We start from the raw sequence: 24,671 nt of genomic DNA on the forward strand, positions 1-24,671 counted from the left end.
ATATTTATATAAATATATTTTAATACTTTAAATATGTATGTAAATAAAACAATAGCTACAAGTGTTGAAAATGAAGCCACTGAGCATAGCAATTTGGAGTGGGAAAGGGTGGAGCACAGACTATCTTTATTTTCAGTTCTTTAGCATCATCTCAATTCTTAACCATTCCTATGTCTTACTTTAATAACAGAACTTTAAAAATAAACAAAATGTAAATAATTTTTAAAGTTTACAAAAAAGCAGAAAGATTAGAATGGTTACTATAATCCTGCAACCCAGAGGGCACCACTGCTAAAATTGAGATCTATTTTCTAAAATTAAGGTATAAAGTTAGAAAAAAGAAATAGCTGATTCAAACAAACACAAAACATTCAATTATAGGATCTAAAATCTTCCTTCGGAAAACAGTCATAATCTTCAAGCATTCTTTTGAAACCACTAACATTACAATTGACATTGCAATTGACACTTGGGAAATCTTGGCAGGAATTGAATAGCTTGGAAAGGAATAACCCACATCTGTGCCTGCCTGGATGTATCCAAATTTGACCATTAAACATGAGAAAAACAGAGCACTAACTAATTGAGAATGATAATCAACAATCTACCTTAGAGTCACTTTTGTGAAAGTTAATTCAGTTTGATTAAACCTCCAAACCATCAGTGTTAAGCTTGAAGCAATATTTCACATGCCTGCTATTTCTAATAGGTTACATTATGACTTATGCTTTTAAGTCCTTTAAATTAAAACATGTTGCATATATCTTATAGCCAGTTACTTTTATTATATCTTTAAAATGTTCCAACTTACTGCAAGATTACTATGCCCTAACTGAGAATTTACAGATGTTCAAACTGGATTTAGAAAAGGCAGACTGTATGGATCACAACAAACTGTAGAAAATTATTAAAGAGATAGGAATACCAGACCATCTTACCTGCCTCCTAGAAATCTGTATGCAGGTAAAGAAGCAACAGTTAGAACCGGACATGGAACAACAGACTTGTTCAAACTTGGGAAAGGAGTACAGCAAGGCTGTATACTGTCACCTTGTTTATTTAGCTTATATGCAGAGTACATCCCATGAAATGCCAGGCTGGATGAATCACAGCTGGAAATCAAGATTGCAGTGAGAAATATCAATAACCTCAAATACGCAGATGACACCACCCTTATGGCACAAAGCAAAGAGGAACTAAAGAGTCTCTTGACGAAAGTGAAAGAGGAGAGTGAAAAAGCTGGCTTAAAACTCAACGTTCAGAAACAAAGATCATGGCATCCGATCCCATCACTTCATCAGATGGGGAAGCAATGGAAACAGGGACAGACTTTATTTTCTTGGGCTTCAAAATCACTGCAGATGGTGACTGCAGCCACGAAATTAAAAGATGCTTGCTCCTTGGAAGAAAAACTATGATCAACCTAAACAGCATATTAAAAAGCAGAAACATTATTTTGCCAACAAAGGTCCATCTAGTTAAAGCTATGGTTTTTCCAATAGTCATGTATGGATGTGAGATTTGGACCGTAAAGAAGGCTGAGCACTGAAGAACTAATGCTTTTTAATTGTGGTAGTGGAGGAGACTCTTGTGAGTCCCTTGGGCTGCAAGGAGATCAAACCAGGCAATTGTAAAGGAAACCAGTCCTGAATATTCGTTGTAAGGACTGATGCTGAAACTCTAATACTTTGGCCACCTGATGTGAAGCAGTGACTCATTGGATAAGACTCTGATGCTGGGAAAAAGTGAAGGCAGGAGGAGAAAGGGAGGACAGTGGATGAGAAGGTTGGATGGCATCACCAACTCAAAGGACATGAGCTTGAGCAAGCTCTGGGATGTAGTGAGGGACAGGGAAGCCTGGCATGCTGCAGCCCATGGGGTTCCAAAGAGCTGGAATCAACTATGCGACAGAACTGAACTAAATACCCAGTCTACACAAACAAGTCTTACAATAGAAATCTCATCTTATTTCACAAGTCATTTGTTAAGATATTGGTTACACTTCTGTTCAGATGATTTAAATTACAGTTAAAATGCTCCATTCTTTTCCCTTTAACAGAATTTTGTCACTTCCTTGCCATTAGTAAAAGAATAACCTATGTCTGCTAGCCTCAAGTTTAAGATGTTAATTTCCATACTTAATTTTAACATCAAGGACACTGCAATGTAGAAACTGTTTTATCCCTCTCTACCAGTGCAGATATTTGATTTAGAAAGGGAAATTTTATTGAGGATTTGGGGGCTTTGGGTCCAAATGTTTAGAAACATTTCCCATAGTCTTAAAAGTTAAGATATGATTTTAACATTACAAGCTCAACAAAATGCCAAAAAATTAGCCTGCCAACATTTTTCTACTTGTTAGATTTGCGTTTGATTGCTGCCTGGGGATACTGTATAAATTTCCATAATTTATGCAAACAATGCTAAACAAATCACACAACAAAAACTGTATTAATGATAAAATAAATTATATTGAACACTGGTACTTAGCACCAAATTTTTATTACCAGATATACAAATGTACAGTTAAAATATACATTAACATTTGCTATTAGAAATATACTCTCATTCCAGAAGTTGAATCCTTAAATAAGGTGAAACAGGGATTGTGAAGTAGGTAAGTTTATCTACCCACAAACTAATCCACCTACCAAAGTCTTGATTTATAAATTTTACCTGGAAGAACATTAATCAGAACAGAAGAAATTTATCACCATGTACATATTCTATTTATGAATTTCTATATTGTCATATTTTGATCACATTTGAACACATATGATTTTACCCAATTTGAATGGTATAGGTGTCACATTTGAATGTTGTGAGCTGGGAATATGTTATATTGATAACTTTGGGGAATTTGTAACACACAGGGGGTCATATAATGACTCTATCCTTCTGGACACTTGCTATTGTGCTATTTTTTATTGCCTACATAGCCCACAAAAATATAAAGCTTAGTAGATATTTCCCTGGCCAAAAGTACAGAATGGTACTTACTACAAGGCTGCAGCAAACAAGATTTTCATACAAGGGCTGGTCACAGTTTCAGCCCACAGGTAGACAACATCACAGAGGCTTTTCCAAACACTTAACAAATACAGTCAGAAATATGCTACCAGGTCTTATGTTGCTTTTTTTGTTCATTCTAGGAGAAAAAATAAACTAGCTTAAAACTTGAAAAGGTTCATTTTCATCCTAATCCCAAAGAAAGGAAATGCCAAAGAATGTTCAAACTATCACACGATTGGGCTCATTTCATAGGCTAGCAAGGTACACTCAAAATCCTTCAAGCTAGGCTACAAAAGTACATGAGCTGAGAACTTTCAGATGTACAAGAAGGACAGAGGAACCACAGATCAAATTGCTAACATCCACTGAATCATAGAAAAAGCAAGGGAATTCCAGAAAAACATCTTCTTCACTGACTGTGCTAAAAGCCTTGACTGTGGATCACAACAAACGGCAGAAAATTCTTAAAGAGATGGGATTACCAGACCAAATTACCTATCTACTAAGAAACCTATATGCAGGTCAAGAAGCAGCAGTTAGAACCAGACATGGAACAACACATGGATTCAAAATTGGGAAAGGAGTATGACAAGGCTGTATATTGTCACCTGCTTATTTAATTTCTATGCAGAGTATATCATGTGAAATGCTGGGCTGGATGAATCACAAGCTGGAAATCAAGATTGCCAGGAAAATATAAACAACCTCAGATATGCAGATAGTTCCACTCTAATGGCAAAAAGCAAAAAGAAACTAAAGAACCTCTTGATGACAGTGAAAGAGGAGAGTGAAAAAGTTGGCTTAAACTCAACATTCAAAAAACAAAGATCACGGCATCTGGTGTCATCTCTTCATGGCAAATAGATAGGGAAAAAGTGGAAACGTTGGCAGATTTTATTTTCCTGGGCTCCAAAAAAATCACTGTGGATGGTAATTGCAGCCCTGAATTAAGAGACACTTGCTTCTTATAGAAGAAAAGCTAGGATAAACCTAGACAGCGTATTCAAAAGCAGACATCACTTTGCTGACAAAGGTCCATCTAGTCAAAGCTATGGTCTTTCCAGTAGTCATGCATGGATGTGAGATTTGGACCATAAAGAAGGCTGAGCCCTGAAGAACTGATGCTTTTGAACTGTGGTACTGGCCAAGACTCTTGAGTCCCTTGGACAGCAAGGAGATCAAACCAGTCAATCCTAAAGGAAATCAACTCTTAATATTCACTGGAAGGACTGATGCTGAAGTTGAAGCTCCAGTACTTTGGTCACCTGATGCAGAGTTGACTCATGAAAAGACCCTGATGCTGGGAAAGATTGAGGGCAGGAGGAGAAGAGGGCAGAGGATAAGATGGTTGGATGGCATCACCAATTCAATGGACATGAGTTTGAGCAAGCCCTGGGATGTAGTGAGGGACAGAGAAGCCTGGTGTGCTGCAGTTTGTTGAGCTACAAAGAGTCAGACATGACTTAGAGACTGAAAAAGGAACAACAAGCTTAAGATTCCTGCTTTCATACCCATAACTGTCTCTCTTCTTGACTCCAGACCAGTATAGCCAGCAGCTGATTTAACACATACCTGAACATCAATGTACCCTAAAATTTAATTCATGAGTTTTCCCATCCCATACTGGCCCTCTCCCTGTGTCCACTCTCTTATTAAATGACAGTCTTTGAAGTGGAAACCTGACAGGCATAGTGATTTCTCCATTTTCCAAAACACGCACATCAACTTAAATCCATCCACTAAACCATCTTCTCACTCATTAACCAAGCCCAGGTTACCACTCAGTTTCGTGTGGAAAATTATAATACATTAATAGTCCCTTGTTGCTTGAAAACACTATAGTTTCTCATTGTTCCTAATAATATGGCTAAAACACAAGTAAAACCTGTTGATGAAAAAATTAATCAACAGTGCATCTAAGAAAGAATTGGAAAATTTCATAAGAGCCAATCTGAGGATTATAACCAGCAGGTTAGGTGTCACAAAGCCCTGAGGAATGTTCCATCCACTAAAAGTCAAAGAATAGTAATATAAGTTTTTGAGACAAAGGGTTATACATCAAAGTAACATACTGACAATTTACATAGTCCAACATAATGAGTAGTGGATCATCCTGACCCTTAAACTGTTGAGAAAGGAGTGTTTTTCCTAGGAGTTACCTTGCTGGCTCCAGGAAGAAACTGCGTTTGGTTTTGTGGGTGTTTTTTTTTTTTTTCTTTCTTCTTTTTTTTGTTTTTTGTTTTTTTTTTTCTTCTAGGGCTCTAGTTAATGTATAATGCAGATATACAAATGCACATTTAAAGGGGTAGGGGAAGTAGCCCAAATGGGCAGAGAATTTTACGTTAAAAATTGTCTTGTCCTGCCTTAAAAATAAGTTTGACTGATCAAAACTAATAACCGTTGTGTCATCTAGCCCCTACCTACCTCTCTAGCCTCACTCTGTACCTTTCTAACTTTTCTGTTTCAGATATAGGATCCTTCTTTCTGTTACTGTATTATGCTGATGCTTTCCATGTGCTCTTTGCCCCAAATATTCTCCTGAAACTTTACTCTCTCTCTCCCTTAACTTGTAAGACCTATATACTCCTAAGTGCCCACTGAACCAAACACTTTCCATCAGACAAGACATACCTCCTATGATCATACTCTTCCTTCTCAGAGACTCTACTTAGTTGAAGTTTTGAATTTGATTGTTTAAGGTGTCTGTCTTCTTATTTCTTTTCTATAAAGGACTTGGGAGGAAACACATTAGGCTTCGCTGGGCAAAGGGTCTTTCTTTGAGCCACTCAACTGTGCCCTTGGTAGAAAGCATCCCAAAATAATAAGTAAACAAGGAGGTGTGGTTCTGTTTCAGAAGCTTTTGGCCATAGTTTGCTCACCCTTTCACTACATAGTCTAAATGCCATGGAATTGCTGGGCATGTTTGTTTTATGCACTGCTATATTTCAGCACTCTCAGTTCTCACAATACCTACAGTGGTATTGAAATACCTACAGTGGTATTGGAAGGTGAAACTATATTTTCAATTTTGAAGGTACAACTATATTTTCAATTATTCTAATATGCAAGACAAAAATGAAAAAAGAAATTGTTTGACAAAGGAGGTTTCTTTTAAAGGATCTCATGGTTATTTAGACTTGCTCTTGATATGCCTGATAGTCTCAATAAAATTCAAAGCACAAAAGGATAAGTAATCAGTGAAGATACCTATACTTGTCCAGATGGTCCCTTAGAGGGAATAGAAAGTTTACAGAAAAATGGGAACTAAAGGAACTATATTTCAATACTCTATGTTCATCTAGCAGGAAAATTGACTCAAGCAACTAGAGAAATCATTTTTTAAACAATTGGGCTGAACACAGAGACAGTAATTGTGAAAAGAAGAGCTACAATGAAGAATCATAAAGACATTCACTCCAAAGGATGACCAGAAACTTCAGTAGCAGCCATTAGGCACTTAAGCTTCACTTTAAAAGTTTTGCTTTGTTTTCCCAGAAAAGAATAGCTTCTGGACTTCTGGTCAAGACGATGAATTGAGCAAGCACAGATATATGCATCTCTTCTCAATTAAAGCTGTTAGAGAAAAATATACAACCAAGCTTAAAGGTAAAGGAGGAAAATATGCATGTATCAAAAACCCGCAAGAACTAAAGCTATGTGAAACATGGAGAAGGGAAAGAGATACATACCCTAGGGGCTGACATTTTAAGCCAATCTTGATAGACATTAGTTTCAGAAGATCTTATTTGTAAAATCAGGGAAATAGCACTTGGCTCCCTGTAAAAACCTGGGGCCTAGGAAATGGTTATTACTTAAGTGAATGGTGACTTGAAATGTTCTTTTCAGCTGTCAAGTTCTAGAAGCTTGAAATGTTCATGGACACATGTGGGAAAAGGGAATGCCCTCCCCATATGGAGTAAGAACCGTAAGCACGTGTAGTGACCAATGTGTGAGGGGCAGAAGTGGTGGGAGTGGCAGCAGGTTGGGGGTGTGTGTGTAAGTTCACTCCATCCTTCAGCTATAGAATTCTTGAATGAGAAACAAACCTAAATATTGGTTCAGATCTGATGAAACCTACAGGATCACTTGAAAAGGGAATGAGGAAATTCACCAGACTATACCTATGGAAGAAAATTACACATTAACAACACAAAATAGAGTCCATAAAATCAATAGACTAGGAAATTTACAATCAAAGAACTAGACTACAGAACAATCTAAAATGGAATTTTAAAATGGGTGGGTTTTAATTTTTTTAATTTCTATTGGGGTATAGTTGATTTGCAATATCATGCTAGTTTCAGATACACACACACACACACAGACAGATGTATATGTGAGTATGTATACACGTATATCATGGAACATTACTCAGTCATAAAAAGGAGTGACTTGATGGCATTTGCAGCTACCTGGATGGACCTAAAGATTGCCTACTAAGTGAAGTAAGCCAGACAGAGAAAAGACAAATATCATATGACTGCTCTTATATGTGGGTTCTAAAAAACTGGTGCAATATAAGTAGATGTCAAGGGAGCAAAATTAGAATCCATAAAGAGAACTTATGTTGGGGGCGGAACTCATGTGCACCCGTGGCTGATTCATATCAATGTATGGAAAAACCACCACAATGTTGTAAAGTAATTACCCTCCAATTAAAATAAATTAATTAATTTTTAAAAAGGGAAAAGAGAAAATTTATGAAAGGCAGGTACAAAAAAATTCGATGAAAAATAATATGCAAAATATACTCATTTAAATAAAACACTCAATAACTAGAACTGTAGAGATGTTGAAGAATTACTATAATGAAATAACAAATCCAAAGTCTCTTTACAGAGTACCAGAAAGCTAAAAATAGATTTACAGTATGAAAAAGTAGGTAAGAAAAACAGTCAGAAGAAATTCCAGAAGGAAATAGTAGAATGGGAGAAAAATATAATTATAGAATAAGGGTGTTTAATAATTGAAAATATCATTCTTCAGACTAAAAGTGCTTCTTGAATCCCAAGCATGATTTTTTTATACATGGACTTAGACATAAAAATTATTAGCAAAAATGTTCTTAACATTTTTCACATGGGGGGAAAAAGGCAATATGAAGAAACGGATGACTGAGGATTAGGCCTGTCAAAATGAACATTGGCCTATTCAAAATGGATAGCAGATTAATCATCAAAACCAGAAATGAGATGACAATAAAGTAATAATACTGTCAAAGTGTCAAGGAAGTCCATATATATCAGACTAAAATCCCAACAAACAAGCATGGAAATAAAATGATGACATTTTCAGACATAAGATATCCTAAAGAATTTCTACACACTAATGTGTCCTGAAGGGATTACTTCAAGAATGATAAAAATTACTTCACAAATGGAGGGCTGAGGAAGAAGTTTAAGAATATAAAATAAAATCTACCAGACATGTAAGGAAGGACTGATACAAATTCTCTATAATCTCTTCTAGACAACGAGCAGAGGACTGCTTCCTAACTAAATCTCTGATACCAGCATGACCCTGATTCCAAAAACAGACAAATGTATTACAAGAAAACTACAAACCAATATATTTCATAAACAGAAATGCAAAAGTCCTCAACAAAGCATTACCAAATTAAATAAAATCACGGAAAACAAATTATATATCATGCCCAAGTAGGATTTATTTCAGATATGTAAAGCCAGCTCAACTTTCAAAGATCAATTAACATACCCATCCCATCAATTGGCTAAAGATGAAAACTCATGTAATCATACCCATAGACTCATAAAAAGCACTGGAGAAAATTTAATATCTATTCGTGATAAAAACTACTGCTAAACTAGAAGCTGAGGAGAATTTTCTCAACTTGATAAAGAACACCTACAAAAAAATGAGAGCTAATGCTATATTTAATGTTGAGCAACTAGATACTTTCTTTCTAAAATCAGGAACAAGGGATTTTCTTGAAAGTCCAGTGGTTAAGATTCCATGCTTTCACTGCAGAGGGAATGGGTTCAACCCCTCATTGGGGAACTAAGATCCCACGTGCTATGCTGCATGGCCAAAAAATAATAAATGTAAAAAATAAAATCAGGAACAAAACAAGGATATCCCTTGATATTGTTCTTGTTCAATATTGTGCTATAATTCAATAGAGAAAAGATGATACTTTCAATAAATAAAAGTTTTTAAAAAATAAACAAACTTTAAATCTAGATTTTAAATTTAAAATAAAGGGTTGGGACAATCCCTTGGAGGAGGACATGGCAACCCACTCCAGGTGAGCCTGGCGGGCTACGGTCCATGGGGTCACAAAGAGTCCGACACGACTGAGCAACTAAGCACACAGCACAGACATTAATGAGAGCTCAGGTGGAAAGAGTTTAAAATTTTAAAAGCATATGCCCTATGGAAAATAATAATCAAATGGATTACAGTAAAATAATATACTTTACAACATCAAAGTTCACTATAAGCAAGGTGAAAATACAAGTGACTGATAAAAGACAGTATTACAACATGTGTAACAGCCAAAGGATTAGGCATCCAAGTTTTTAGTTGAGAGCTGACACATTTAGGATTTCTGGTGACATTTGCAATCTGATTTATATCACATGCTGTCTGAAGCTAGCAGAGCATCAGCTGAGCCAGACTCCTCAACAGATCAAGCAATGCATGGTATCCTCTAGAAGGTAACACAGACATTTGTAATTGCTGTGAGACTCACCTGTGGACAAAGTCATATTTCTCCCTAAAGTTGGCCCAAGGCCACTGGGAGGAAGGAATCTCTAGAAGAGAGATGGAGGTGGCTATGTTAGTTGGCCCCATATTCATCACTGATGTGACTCATGACACCAACATTAATGTTGGCTGAATGGAATCAGCTTCAGCTTCAATTTGAGCTGAAAAGAAGGAGCCAGAAACTATTCCTGTTGGCCTTCAGAGTCAACCATAATTACTGCTGCTTTCTCTAAAGAATTAATCTGAAGAAACCTATTTGAAATAATTTTATCACTATTCTAATAAATTGATGTACTTAAAAAAAAAGGAAAACTGAAGCCCCATTCTTATCAGTAAGTAGCAACTCCTTTCTTCTAGTTTCTTAAGCCAAAATCATTAAGACTTATCATTAACTCCTCTAGACTCTAGACGTTGTAAAGTACATCTACAAATCAACAATGAGAAAAATATAGTCGTTCAAAAAAGAGATGAGAAGTAGAAATCATAACAGCCAATTAATTATGAAGCCATCCAACCTCACTATTGAAGAAATTAATTATTAACACAACAATATTTCACTTATTTCATTTACTATTTCATCACTATTTCAGTGAATGGTAAAAAGTTCTATGTCTGATAATGCCAAGGATTTGGAAAATTTGGGGAAAAAAATGGTTCTCTCAGATATAGCTAGTAGAATACAGTCACTTAGAGGACACTCTGGCACTCAGCAGTGAATTTAAGTATCTATTACACAGCTCAATGCCACAATTACATATCTGAGTGCATACCTAATAGAACTCTTACACACATATGCAGAGAGACACACACAAAGAAGTGTTTCTCCTTAACAGCAAAATCAAGGTGTACAAGTAGTACTAAGTGTATACAAGTAGTAACAAGTGTGTATAAGTAGAGAAATGGAAAAAGTCATTAGTATGGCAGGACATAATCTCAGCATGAAATGTTACAAAGCAGAGAAAACATAGATATATGTCAAAACATAACACTGCAAGATTAAAATGATCTATCTATATATCATCTTTTAATATGTTGCAGTTAAAAAATACAGCAGAAACAATACTCTTGTATTTTTTGTGAATGCATTCCTCTATATATGTAAAATGAAATGAAATGATAAATACTAAATGTGTGGTATTGGTTGCCTCTGGGATAGGGAAAAGATCAATAGAAATTTAGGTGCTGGTAAAAGAATAGTCGTATCTGTAATAGCTGTAACATATAATAATCTCTTTAGATTAAAAAAAATCTAGAGGTGGATATGTAGAAATGTTCACCATTAACTCTACGTGTTTGATATATTGTTTGTAATTCTTTGTGCATTATATTCTTTAAAAAATAAAAATAGTGTCTACTCTATATAACATTTACTTTGGCTTTTGTATTCATTGAGCCTTATGAAATGTGTCCTTGACTATTATAGAGTTTTCCTTCTCTTCTAATGCATGTGTATTTTTATGTGTACTCATTTCCCTATAGATGACAGATGTAAAAACAACACAAAGTGAATACTGAGGTGAATATAAAGCACAATAAAGTAGATATTAAGAGGTTAATTCGTAATAATTTACTGGTTTGAATCAGGCAGGTGAGAGAAGTGGGGTGGTGAGGAGAAACCTAATCAACGATACATCTATATACTGGGACACACCAGGGCAGTTTCTTCCCCTGATCATGATGTTTGCAAGGACAGCAGCATTTTCTACTGTGCTTTTAGTCTCAGAATCAGAGAAATTATTGAAGAGAGTGAATTCAATAACTGCAGGAAACAGTTGTGCTCTGCTTCTCTTTCACCCATTCAGGGTCTATTTACGTGCTGAGTGCTATTCTGCAGGGATGGGCCCAGAAACCACAGATGGGAGATGACTCAGGAGAGTGGGCTGGGCAAGAATGACCACATTTAAAGTATGTGCTCAATCAGATCCCACTGTTCTCTCTGGCTGGAAGAGTAAACAAGCTTCTCGAGGACTTAGCCAGTTGTCCATGAAGCAGGTTATCCTCATTAATGTTTTCTGTGTCAGTATAAAGGACCAAACTTCAGCTGAAAATCAGTAGAATTTGTTTGCCAATCTGACATTACTTGTTATGCAAACTCAAATCTCCCTGGGTTCAGTTTTTTTCTTTATAATGACAATGAGATCAGTAAATACTCGGTCCACAACCTGTTCTCAAAATGACAATAAGAGTTTTTCATTTTGTTTCTTTTATTAATATACTATGAAAGGAGGACACCATTTTCTAGATCATTGACAACAGATAGACGATAGCTGACAGATGTGTGTATATACATGCATGTATGTACACATATGTGTGTGATTGAATGTGTATGTATATAACTCTCTTGTAAACTGGATGTAACAATGCATGATGTATTTCTATAGTGATTGTTACGACAACAAAATTAAGTAATAGTTAAAATGCTAGGGAACTGTATTGAAATAATACTTTTGGCTTGATTTTCTAGCATAAAAATTGATCTGGAGTAATGTTCACTAACTGGAAATATTTTTAAAACATGACTATCAATCTTTCAGTTAAAAAAATAAGCATCTTCACTTTATTCATTTACATGTTTTTCTTACCAATAACTTCAGATAATTTTCTTTTCCATTTGACTTCTGCTTTTTCACATGGCTACAGAAAGTTTCATAATTCTTATGCCTCTCCAAATTTCCCTTCCTTCCTTTCCCTTTCCACCTTAATTTTTCTCCCCTTATTTACCACTATGTAGGCTTAGCTACAGGAGATATTGGGAATACTGCTCCTCCAGCTTATTTCCTGGAATAAAAATGACAGTATTCTGAACTCCTGAAACAAGATGTAATTCTTGGTTAAAATCCATTATAAAAAATATGAAAAAGTTTACTTCAGATACCTATCTAGCTTTCCTTTATGTAACCCTACTTTCTTTCCCTTTCTTTCTATTACAACACTACTCTCAGGAATAGGTCTGATAAGTTCACTACATATACACATATATAAAGAGGATAAATGCATACATTTACTGCAAGGGTTGATTGATCTCTCGCTAATATTCAGCCATTAGTGCAGTTCAATCGCTCAGTCGAGTCCGACTCTTTGCGACTCCATGGACTGCAGCACTCCAGGCTTCCCTGTCCATCATCAGCTCATATTCATCCATAGTAGTAACTTAAAAATAATTCTGAGCTTGTATTCATGCTCTTTAGGATTTCAAGTCGTGAGTTACAGTGACTTCTTCATGGACACTGGCTGAATTCATCCTCTCCCACTCGTTGTCTGCACTCTTTCAAGGTAGTAATAAATGCTGTTAGATTCCCTACTATTGGAAAAGACCCTGATGCTGGGAAAGACTGAAGGCAGGAGGAGAAGGGGACGATAGAGGATGAGATGGTTGGATGGTATCACCGACTCGATGGACATGAGTTTGAGCAAGATCCAGGAGTTGGTAATGGATCGGGAAGCCTGGTGTACTGCAGTCCATGGGGTCGCAAAGAGTCAGACACGACTGAGCAATTGAACTGAACTGATATACTTACTAGCTGATAGAGAAGATATTTGAAAAGAAAGAACTTTCTTAGGTTCTCCTGTTTTTCTGTTTTGTTTTGTTTTTTTAATTCTGTCTTCTCAGCCAAAGCTTTCCAAAAGTAAATAGACTTTTTTATTTCCATAAGATTAAATCACTAATTTAGTAAATATTCTTCCTAGTATCTTTTTGTAAAAATAAAGATAGAAATCTCATAACTTATAAGCCCAAAGTCCTTTAATTCTTTACTGTCCTCCAAATAAAGAAGTTGACAGGCCACTTAACCATCATTCAGTTTATATGTCAGTATTGGCATCTTTGACATTGTTTGTTGTATAAATAGCTCCAGAAAAACACTGCTTTTAGTCTGATATACACTATCCAAATGTTTCATATAATAATTATCTGAGCCAATAGACGGAAGAGAGTTTTAAGCAAAAATACCATGGCATAACACATATCACATAAGGTGTTTTTAAGATACAATCATATCTCAAATTGCCTAACTGGAAAACCATGAGGTTACAGCATTTATTAGAGTAAATGTCTCTGTTCAGTGAGGCATCCCCTGACTCACATGTCTCAAAGAACACTCAGGCAACCCTTAATATCCATCCTTCCTGGCATGTTTTACTTCCTAACACAAATCAGTATCTCCCTAAACGTTCCACTATTTAACAAATTACACTACATTCACTTATATTATGAATTGCCTATTTTGTGAAAATATAAACTTGCATGACTAGAACCATGCTTTGTCTGCTCTTATAGCCACAGCACTTAGAACATCAACAATCAGAATAGGCTTATGTTAAGTTTTTATTAAATGAGTTCCATCAACATTGTTAAAACATTAAGAGCCTGGCTTTTAGCAGAGAAGCCTTGGCTCTTTCTGTTTCTCTTTATTATCAGGATTGTGGCAAAAACAAGGGAGTAATCAAGGCTGCTTCATCTGGGATAAGCCCCAGATATTTCTTTTTCTTCTTGGTCTTTCCTCTTCTATCAGGTGAGAGCCTGGACCCTGAGTCCTGGCTTAACAGACCTGGGCAGCTGACAGCTCCAGAATGTATTTGCCCTCAAGTGTTCCATATTAAAAGACAAATATGTCTTTTAATCTCACATTTTGACAAGTTCAGGTATATTCTGGACTGTATTTGTGCCCTGTAATGAGGGTTGATATTTAGATGTTATTTTAGGGGAAAAAAAACACAACTGGTCATTATACACATACACACACACACACACACACACAATTTGTGCTTTGCTAAGTCGCTTCAGTCATGTCTGACTCTTTGCAACGCCATGGACTGTAGCCTACCAGGTTCCTCTGTCCATGGGATTCTCCAGGCAAGAATACTGGTATGGGTTTTTGAGCCGTCCTCCAGGTGATCTTCCTAACCCAGGGATCGAACCCGCATCTCTTATGTCTCCTGCATTGGCAGGCAGGTTCTTTACTAGTGCCACCTAAGCCAAATTTAATATGGCAATAGAAGTCTTAATAAAAGTCCAGCTTAAATGCTGAAGTTCTCTCTGGCATTTAGAATTAAAGCCTAGGAAAGATAATTTATAAATAGTTTAGGGTTATAAGTATAAAAATATAGAACAAGAGGACCAGAGATAGCTTTTCTTGATATAAACTTGGGTCAGGAAAATCCCTCCAAATGATTATATATGGCCATCAATCAAATGACTGGTGGCTCAACTAAATTAAAATTTTAAACTTCTGAAGAGTAGGATATATAATGAATGCATGATTAGAAACACGGGTAAAATATATCAATGAAAGTCTCAAAAAATATACAATGACTAATGGACAATAAAATGTTTAATCTAATAATTGAATACATTAAATTAGAACAGCAATGAACTATCTTTTCAATATTTACACATCTAATAAATAATGATAAATTTCAATGTTGACTTTGATATAAAAAGGCACTCTCATAAACTCTTCTTGCCAGACTAAATTAGTATTAGTGTTTCTGGAAGACATTATGTAAATATGTATCCAAATTAAAATATGTATATTGTCCTCTGTGTGCGTGCATGCACACACACAGTTGTGTCCTACTCTTTGTGACCCTGTGGAATGTAGCCCACCAAGCACTTCTGTTCATAGAATTTTCTAGACAAGCATAATGGAGGGGTTATCATTTCCTCCTCCAGGGGATCTTCCCAACACAGGGACAGCACCTGTGTCTCTTGCCTCTCCTGCATTGCCAGATGGGTTCTTTACCAGCTGAGCCACCAGGGAAGGCCTGTATATTGTCCTAATTTAATCTAAAAAGAAATCATGAGAAAAACAAGAATAAGAATGTTCACTGCAATATCGTTTGCATGAAAAATGTGTGTAGCAACTTTTAAATAGCAAGACTGAGTGGGTTAAAATTAATTTAGTACTTTTATATAGAAACTTTCCAACAGCATTAAGTGGGTGGGTTAAAAATTAATTTAGTACTTTTAAATCAGGTATCATCACAGGCAATATAATGAATAAAAAATGGACATAGGAAGATGCTCATGGTGTTAAGTAAACTATCAGTTAATAGTTTAACACATGTAGGTATGTTTATAGGTGAATTAAAATGTGTTGGTAAGATATTTGCAAATATATAACAGAGGAGGATTCTATAGGGCCTCCTCCTAACAGACGCCTCTGCCATATCCTCCACCATCCTCTTGTCTGTAGAAAAACGTTGGACAAAGAACAAATTTAACCAAAGAAGTGAGAAAATGCAGAAGCAAAGGAAAGCTGTCAAACAAGGCAAAATAATACTAGTTTAGCCAATAAACAAAGTCAAGGACCTTTAGCTCCTCCTCAAGAACTACGACTGAAGCGACTTAGCAGCAGCAGCAGCAGCAGCAAGAACTATAGATAAGATTCTGAGCCATGTCCTTGAAATTGTTTTACAGATACTGAAACCCCCACCCGGTGAAAGAAGTTAACCACGTAATGATCGGACTGGAGACACGATATAAGCTGTTGCATCTTATACAGTTCCAAGAACTGACCTCAAGGAAATGAGAACCAACCAACCCTGGAGTGGAAGATTAACTGTGCCTGAAACAATCAAGATGACACTGATCAGATCAACATATGACCAATTTCAAGATGATTATCAGAGCTAACTGGGCTACTCTGAACGTAATTCCCCTCTCTCGTGTATATGCTCCTGAAGCTACTTTTTAATAGCTCTTGGCCCCTGATTGGCTGCCGGGCATTGGTTCTGTGGGACGTGAGTCCATCTTCTCCCCAGGACTGTGGCTTCCTCAGTAAAGCTACCTTTTCAGTTACTCAACACTTGTAATACTTGTCTATCAGTTTTGGATTCTTGAGTGGTGAGCAGCCAAACCTGAGTTGGGTGACAAATATACCAAATAGTTGTCTCTCAGTAAAAAGCAATTGTTGTCTCTCAGTAAAAAGATCAGTGGTTGCCAGGGATTAGAGGGAGAAAGGGATAAATAAGTGGAGGAGAAAGGGATAAATAAGTGGAGCAGAAAGGATTTTCAGGGCAATGAATTTACTCTGCATGATACTGTAATGGTGAATATATATCGTTAAACCTTTGTCAAAACCCAAATAATGAACAACACCAAGCATGAACTCTAATGTAAACTCTGGACTTTGGGTGATAATGTGTCAATGTAACTTCATCAATTGTAAGAAATGTACCTTTATTATGGGGGAATGTTGATACTGTGGAGGAGGATATGTTATGTGTACAGGTAGAGATATACGGGATGGAAAAGGCAATGGCAACCCACTCCAGTGTTCTTGCCTGGAGAATCCCAGGGATGGGGACGCCTGGTGGGCTGCCGTCTATGGGGTTGCAGAGAGTCGGACACGACTGAAGCAACTTAGCAGCAGCAGCAGCAGAGACATATGGGAAGTCCCCATACCCTCTCTCAATTTTGAATCTAAAACTGCTCTATGAAAATAAACTCCATTAATAATAATGGTTGTCTTTGAGGAGCAAAGTTACGGGAATTGGGAGAGAATTTAATTTTCCATGTCAAATACTTTTGGTAGGACAGAACTTTTCTATTAGACATTTATATTTTCAGATTTGAAAAGATATCTCCATTTTGAAAATATCAGCAGGAGAGGATAAAAGGCAAGTGGCCTGATTGAGAAACCAAATCCAGGAGCAATTGAAAGCTGGCCTGCTCATGTATTTCTTAACACTATTCTTATTTCATGCATGCCACCTAAATATCAGAATATACTTCCCCTATATATCCTCCTATTAATATCTAGCAACCATTTGTTTTCTAAGTTTCCTGAATTTCACCCCCCCCTTTTTTTTTTGCACTAGATTTCATTCCCTCCCCCTCCCTCTCTCCAGCCAGGAGCTAAATAATGATTCAGACTGGAATGAACAGAGCCCTACCTCAGGAGAGCAAAGACAGGGGGCACATCCCGAATGTCCAGAAACAGGTGTTGCTAACCCTACTGCACTTTGGAAGAACTGGGCTAGGAGGAATTCCTGGGCTTGTCAGTAGTCTCTGATTGTCCACTTACAGTTAGACTAGATTCCCTGGGAAAATGAGGTCAGATAGTCTCCAGAAGGTAAATCCTAATAAATCCCAAATACAAATGGAATATACCTTATATTATCCAGGGCGTACAAAAATTGGGCTATATCTTTTGATAGCGTCTTTTATTTCCTAGAGATATATTTTTTCCATTCATGGTATATTCATAATCCTTCCTTCTATACTATAATGCTATAGTTCAGGTTTTCTTGCAAAAAATTATAGCCCAAAAGTTGTTTGAGAATGTATTTCTATTTTTTTTAACTTCAGATAAACAATCCTTTGAAAATAAATTAAAAAACTTCCCACTTTTGTTTCAGTGTTCACTCTTCTTTAGTAGAGAAGCTCGACACAAACCCTCTAGTCAGACATGTCATAGAAATACAATGTGAAATGAGTCTTGTGAAATCTGGCTACTGTTAAGAGATTATAAAGGATCACCATACAGTCCATTTCTTTAAAGTGGTGAACTATAATCTGGGGACAGAAAATAAACTTCACAGTGAATATGTCTGTACAAAACATATATAAGTATAATTATATACCTGAGGATTAATGGCAATGTGGACAGGGACTGCCCCACTTTAATTTTCAACTTCTGCATTTTCATAGATACCAACCAAATTATATTGATTGTACTCCATACACACACACACACAAAGTAGATCAATCTGCCCACTTCCTAGAGATGGCATTAGCATTAGTATCTGTAATTTCACAATCTTCAGTATATTCAGAATATTCACAGTGCTTGGCTTAATCTTAAGATGTTTCACAAGCATTATTTGCCCTATCCTTTGCAATTCTTGGTAAAACAAACAACATGCTGAGAAGACATAAAGTTCTGTAAGAGGAGGCTTACAATATCAACAGCAAAGGAAGAAAACTGGTTAAAAAAATAAGAACAACAACCTTCCATGCATATGGGATAAATCATTCAGTAGTGAGAGTGACTGACTCCTAAGGACAGCAAGTAAATCTTAGAACATGTACAGGCACCATGCCTGTGCCACAGGTAATGGCAATAATGCCACAATCTCCCAATCTATTTTCTTCTGTATTTTATTCTACCTTCCATTCTCATTCTAAACATAGCAACACTGATTCCAACACAAGTACATGTAACTTCCCTATTCAAAATCTTCCCATGTCTTCTTTCTAAGATCTACTCAACTGTCCCCCAGCCCCAGCTGCCCCATCTGGCACTTTTTGCCCCATCTGGCACTCAGCTTTCTCTTAATCAAGCTCCTTCACCATACTGGTGTCCTTACTATTCCAAGAACTCACTGAGCACACTCCCACCTCCATGTGTCTGCAGAGGAGGTTTCCTTTCCTTGGAATGATTTTGTGCCACGTACACACATGGCTTGTCCCCTTACTAACTTCAAGGTTTTTTTCTCTGATATCATCTTTTCAAAGGGGCCTTGACATTCAATCAAAACTGTAATACTCCTTTCTTTCCCCCATCTCAGAGTTGTCCTCTGTCCCTTCTTGCTTTAGTTGTCTCACTGTGCTGACCAGCTCATGGTCAACTCTATACATTTACTCATCCATTTAGTTTCCCTCCCTTCCTCTGAAAGCAATTTGCCTGAGGGTGAAATATTGTCTGTTTTTATAATCCTGGATCCTTAGCACACAGTAAGAAGATACTCTTATAAATATTTGTTAAAGGGACAAATACTTGTTGACTGAGTTAATTAACGAAGAATGAAGGATGGGCTAGCAATAAAGGAACATGATTTGTGAACTGGATTTTATGATTAGAGCTAGAACATGAAGGTCCATTTGATGCCTATGAGCTTAATGTCAACTTAAGAGAAGGCTAGGGCTTTAAGACAGAACCGGCCACGTGATGAAGATGAAAGAATGGCAAAATCATCTGGGGGTTTTTACAAACTTCATAGATTTTCAGAGCAGACAAAACTACTCTCTATTACACATTTTTAAAGTCCAATAAAATATAGTGGCTCAAGAATAACAACATCTGAAAATAAGCTTGGAAAGATTCAGTTGGAAATTTTCTATTATCAGTTGCCACTGACGATATAATCTACATCCAATCTACCAACAAATCCAATGACTTCTTCCAATTTCACCACTATCCCACCTGTCCGATTCACTACCATCTCCAGCTGAGATGTACACCGGCCTCCTAAGTAAAGTCTCTGCTAGAATGAGAACACTTAGGATCCAACACTTGGACTTAGGGCTCACCACCCCTAGAAGGACCTGCATGATGCAGAGCCTGCCTACACCTCTGACTTCACTTCTTATCCTTTTCCTCTCCTTCATGGCCATTCAACACACCAAATACACACACGCCTTCAGTTATTTGCACCTGTGGTTTCCTTTCTCTGGAACATCAATCCGTCAGATTTACACACGGGTCACATCCTCACTTTATTCATTACCTCATTCATGTTTTTGTTCAAATATCACCTCCTCAGAGAAATCTTTCCTGACCAACAAATGTAGAGCTATAGGCCTTGTCATTTTCTAGGTCCATTCATATTTTATGTTTATTTATAGCTCTTTTCATTTTCTAATATTAAAGATCTATCTCTTTAGATATTTTATAGCTGTGTTTCCCAATGGCCTGGACAGTACCAAGTTCAGAGTAGGTGCTCAAAAAATATTTATTAAAGGGATGAGTACTGAATGTAATGCATGGAGAGCAGCAAGGTGAAGGTCATTTTCATCACTATTCATAGGAAGAAATGGACTTTTAAAATGGATTTTAGTTTTTCCAAGCCCAATATGGTCATAATTAGGAGACTTTCACATTTTTGAGTTCATGATGACTTCCTGCTCTACAGGAAAACATTCAGAACCACTGTAAAAATTTCTGGAGTTCTGAATACTGCATGATTACTAAAGGTTCAAATGGGAACGTATCTTACTTTTCCCTCAGTCCCCGCTCAGTCTAAGTAAAACTGACTCAACACAAGGAAACGAGACAAGGCAAAAAACTTCAAATTCCACATTAAAGTCTCTCCTCATCTGTATTTAAAAACCTTGTTTGTGACCTAAATCTTATCAGTGTGTTTTTAGAAAAACATGTATTTATGAAAAGACATAAATTTTCAGGAGGAAATCAGGCATTTAAATTCCCAAATCTGCTTATAGGAAGCAGTCTCTAGTTTTATATAAGTTTCAGAAATGTTCCTCTAATCTCCTACTGTATTATGATTTCTTATATTTAAGGTAATAAAAAGAGAATTAAGTTGCATGTTTTCCATACTAATTTGGGTCTACTTAAAAAAAAGGGGCCAGAGAAATAGAAAACTATACATACCTAATGTGTGTTCCTTCTTAACTTGCTATTTTCCTATATTCTAACTTTTACAATAATAAAATAAATCTGTGTATTCTTTCTCCTAAATCTGAATAAAAAGTTCTCTGCAAGTACTTAAGGAAACTTCTGTGATTATAAAATGTCAAGATCTCATAAAGCATGTTTCCAAAGGAGAGAAAGGAATTTCTGAATATGTTCAAACTAAGGTAGAATTTAAAACACCCAGATTTCACAATCCTTATGCAACCTCTCTAGTCAGTGGGTGCTGCTGCTATTTTATGTGTCAAATAGAATTTCTAATAGATTTTTTCCACTGGAAAAGGAAACCAAAGACATCATTGTATATCAGGTAGCTGGCCCAAGAAACACTTGTATGGACTTTAGCTGATAAATAGCTACATTGTAAATGATCTCCATGTTCAATTTGCATAAAATTATTGATGATTCTTTCATGAATACTTTTAAAAATAAATTGCAATGCATCATTTTTGTTAAATCACAAACTCATGTCTGATTCTTTTGCAACACTATGGATTGTAGACCACCAGGCTCTTCCATCCATTGGATTCTGCGGACAAGAATACTGGAGTGGGTTACCATTTCCTTCTCCAGGAGGTCTTCTTGACCCAAGAATTGAACCTGCATCTTCTACATTGGCAGGCAAGTTCTTTACCACTGAGCCACCTGGGAAGCCCTGGATATTAAAACATTTTCCATTCCAGATCTTTTTCTGCTTTTAACCAAATATTCTTAGTGTACTGCCAAAATAACAACTCTTAGTATACTGTCACCATTCAATTTTTACAATTATCACTTCCTGTAAACAAGAATGCAAACAACATAAAATCCATAAGGCAAATATTCACACATCTGTCTTGACCACGGCAGGATATTCTTGGAAAAATGAAACTTTGAAGGACCACACTTTGACTCTCAATTAAATTGATATGTAGGCTCACATTGCCTATCTGTGCAGCCCAGAGGGCTCTAGAACATCATTTGCAAATGTATTTTCCAAATTTTCATAGGCACTTACTCTTGAGGCCCAGCTGTAAGGCATCAAGACTACATTGTTGATTGAACAGACACGGCTTCTGCACTCAAAGATACCAGGCCATCACTGCATGACTTCTCATTACAATAACGTGTAGAGATGCGTGCATATACACACACAAGCGCATGTGCACACACACACACACACACGTCTATGCAGGTGCTATTTTTTTTATCATTTTCAAAGAAAAGAATTGGGCAGTTTCAAAGTCACTGCTTACTGCTTATAAAGCACAGGTCATGAATGTTTCATTGATACATCTCAGATGTTATCTTTTATGAATGAAGGGTTTCAATGCAACTTGATTGTGACAATTGTCTGCCTAGAGGAACTCAGAAGAAAAAAGAAAACTATTTTAAGTGGGCGTTTCCTGCATGAATAAAAGGATTATGATGATGCATTGTCAATTTCAAAACTGCAGTTTTTAAAAAACCATGACCACAACCACATCATTGAAAATACCATCATCCATCAGTCATGTACTCTTCCTACACCATGGAACTTGGCATGAAATTAATTTTGGTGACATCTATATTTCTGATTAATTTTTTCAATGCAGAAAATGCACAATCATGACATTTAAAGAAATGAACATTGATGCATATTGCCTCAACTTAGAGAAACGAATAAGAGCAAAGTTCGTCATTTACAAAATATACACAAAACAGGGTTTGTATGAAGGGTTTACAAATGCATTTAATTTTTTATTGAGATACATTCACAACCCCTGTTGACATTCATGAAAATTACTCAAGGGTACTGAGAAAGAGTAGGCCTTTGTGTATACTCATACATTGAAGCAGTAGATCTGCATACTCTTCAAGAAAACCATTTGTTTGTTCTAGTGTTAAACTGAGTTAAAATCACTGGCACACATTGCATGAGGTAGAGAGGAAACCATGGTTGACAGGAAAAAGAAGATTCAAGGCATTAAGTAGCTCAAGATACTCTTCCATAAACTGTGTGTTTTCCTTTATCACCCAGAGCAGGAACTAGTTTCTTAATTACCTTTTCTTAAATGAGAATTATCGTGTCACTAAGTGGAGAGAGGGATGACCACAGGATAGTCTCAGTGGCTCTTTCCTGATTGTCTGACAAGAAACTGCAGCAGGAGAGATTGCCCATGGCCTCAACTTCCCACAGGATCTCCAGGAGCTGAAAGCAGTCATCTGCAAGGCCCTGGTCTTGGCTTGCAAGACTATTCTCATGCCTACAAAACCCTCTATTTTGTGCCCAGCCTATCAAGAAAGGGAGTATAACAGGAGCTGGATGCATCCTGCACATAGACCCAAATGCTCCTCTCAGTAAGACTATCAGGTCCTGTGAGCTTCAGGCATCCCTGACTCCTCTACTAATGACTCCAAGTGGAATCATGGGACACTGGCCCAACCCTCCACCAACACAACCTGCCTCGGAATCTTTTTCCAGAGAACGGTAAATTTTTCTTGGTATTTTACAAGTTTATTAGATAACAGTTTGTCTGTAAACAGAAAATAACTTTCAGAGGAAAAACATAAGTATACCTAACTTGAGTATTCTCTATCCTAGGAAATCAGAGGCTCTGTCATCTGTGTATTTTTAATCAAGACCTAGGATGCTAGCAAAAGGCACAGTGAGAAGAGAGACTGGGGTTACTGAGAGAAAGCATAAAATTAAAAACTTGAATCTTTGTCATCACTATGATTTGCCTCAGAGAAGGCAATGGCACCCCACTCCAGTACTCTTGCCTGGAAAATTCCATGGGCGGAGGAGCCTGGAAGGCTGCAGTCCATGGGGTCACGAAGAGTTGGACACAACTGAGCGACTTCCCTTTCACTTTTCACTTTCATGCATTGGAGAAGGAAATGGCAACCCACTCCAGTGTTCTTGCCTGGAGAATCCCAGGGACGAGGGAGCCTGGTGGGCTGCCGTCTCTGGGGTCGCACAGAGTTGGACATGACTGAAGTGACTTAGCAGCAGCAGCAGTATTTGCCTATTGAGGTTTTTAGCATCTTTCGGTGATACAAGTAGAAACAAAAGGACTGAATGTCAGGCAAGGTGTTGCAGAAGTTTGTAGTGTTATCTACAAATACTTCTGAGATAAACACAACTACTTCAGGCAAATACGTCTGAACACTTGGAAAAAAATGCCTCCCATCCCATATTCAAAACTGAGATGAAATGTCAATCAGGCTTTCAGGTTTTCTACTTACTCAAAAGTGAAACAAGCAGCTGATCTTTAAGCAGAATTCAGCTGAGCAGGATTTGACACTGATGTTTGAGCCACATGTTTGGGGACACCAAAATCACAGCTCTCATCTAAAGAAATTCATTATATTCATTTATTTCAGTGTGTCCATTTGGACAAATGACTGATGATCCTTCAGCTGCTGTTTTACATCACAGCATTTCACAGTAGAGTATGATGGCAGTTTACATCTTTTTTTTTTATTTTTAAACTTTACATAATTGTATTAGTTTTGCCAAATATCAAAATGAATCCACCACAGGTATACATGTGTTCCCCATCCTGAACCCTCCTCCCTCCTCCCTCCCCATACCAT

Source organism: Bison bison, unplaced genomic scaffold (genome assembly GCF_000754665.1).
Source record: "Bison bison bison isolate TAMUID 2011002044 unplaced genomic scaffold, Bison_UMD1.0 scf7180017864238, whole genome shotgun sequence".
NCBI lineage: Eukaryota > Metazoa > Chordata > Mammalia > Artiodactyla > Bovidae > Bison > Bison bison.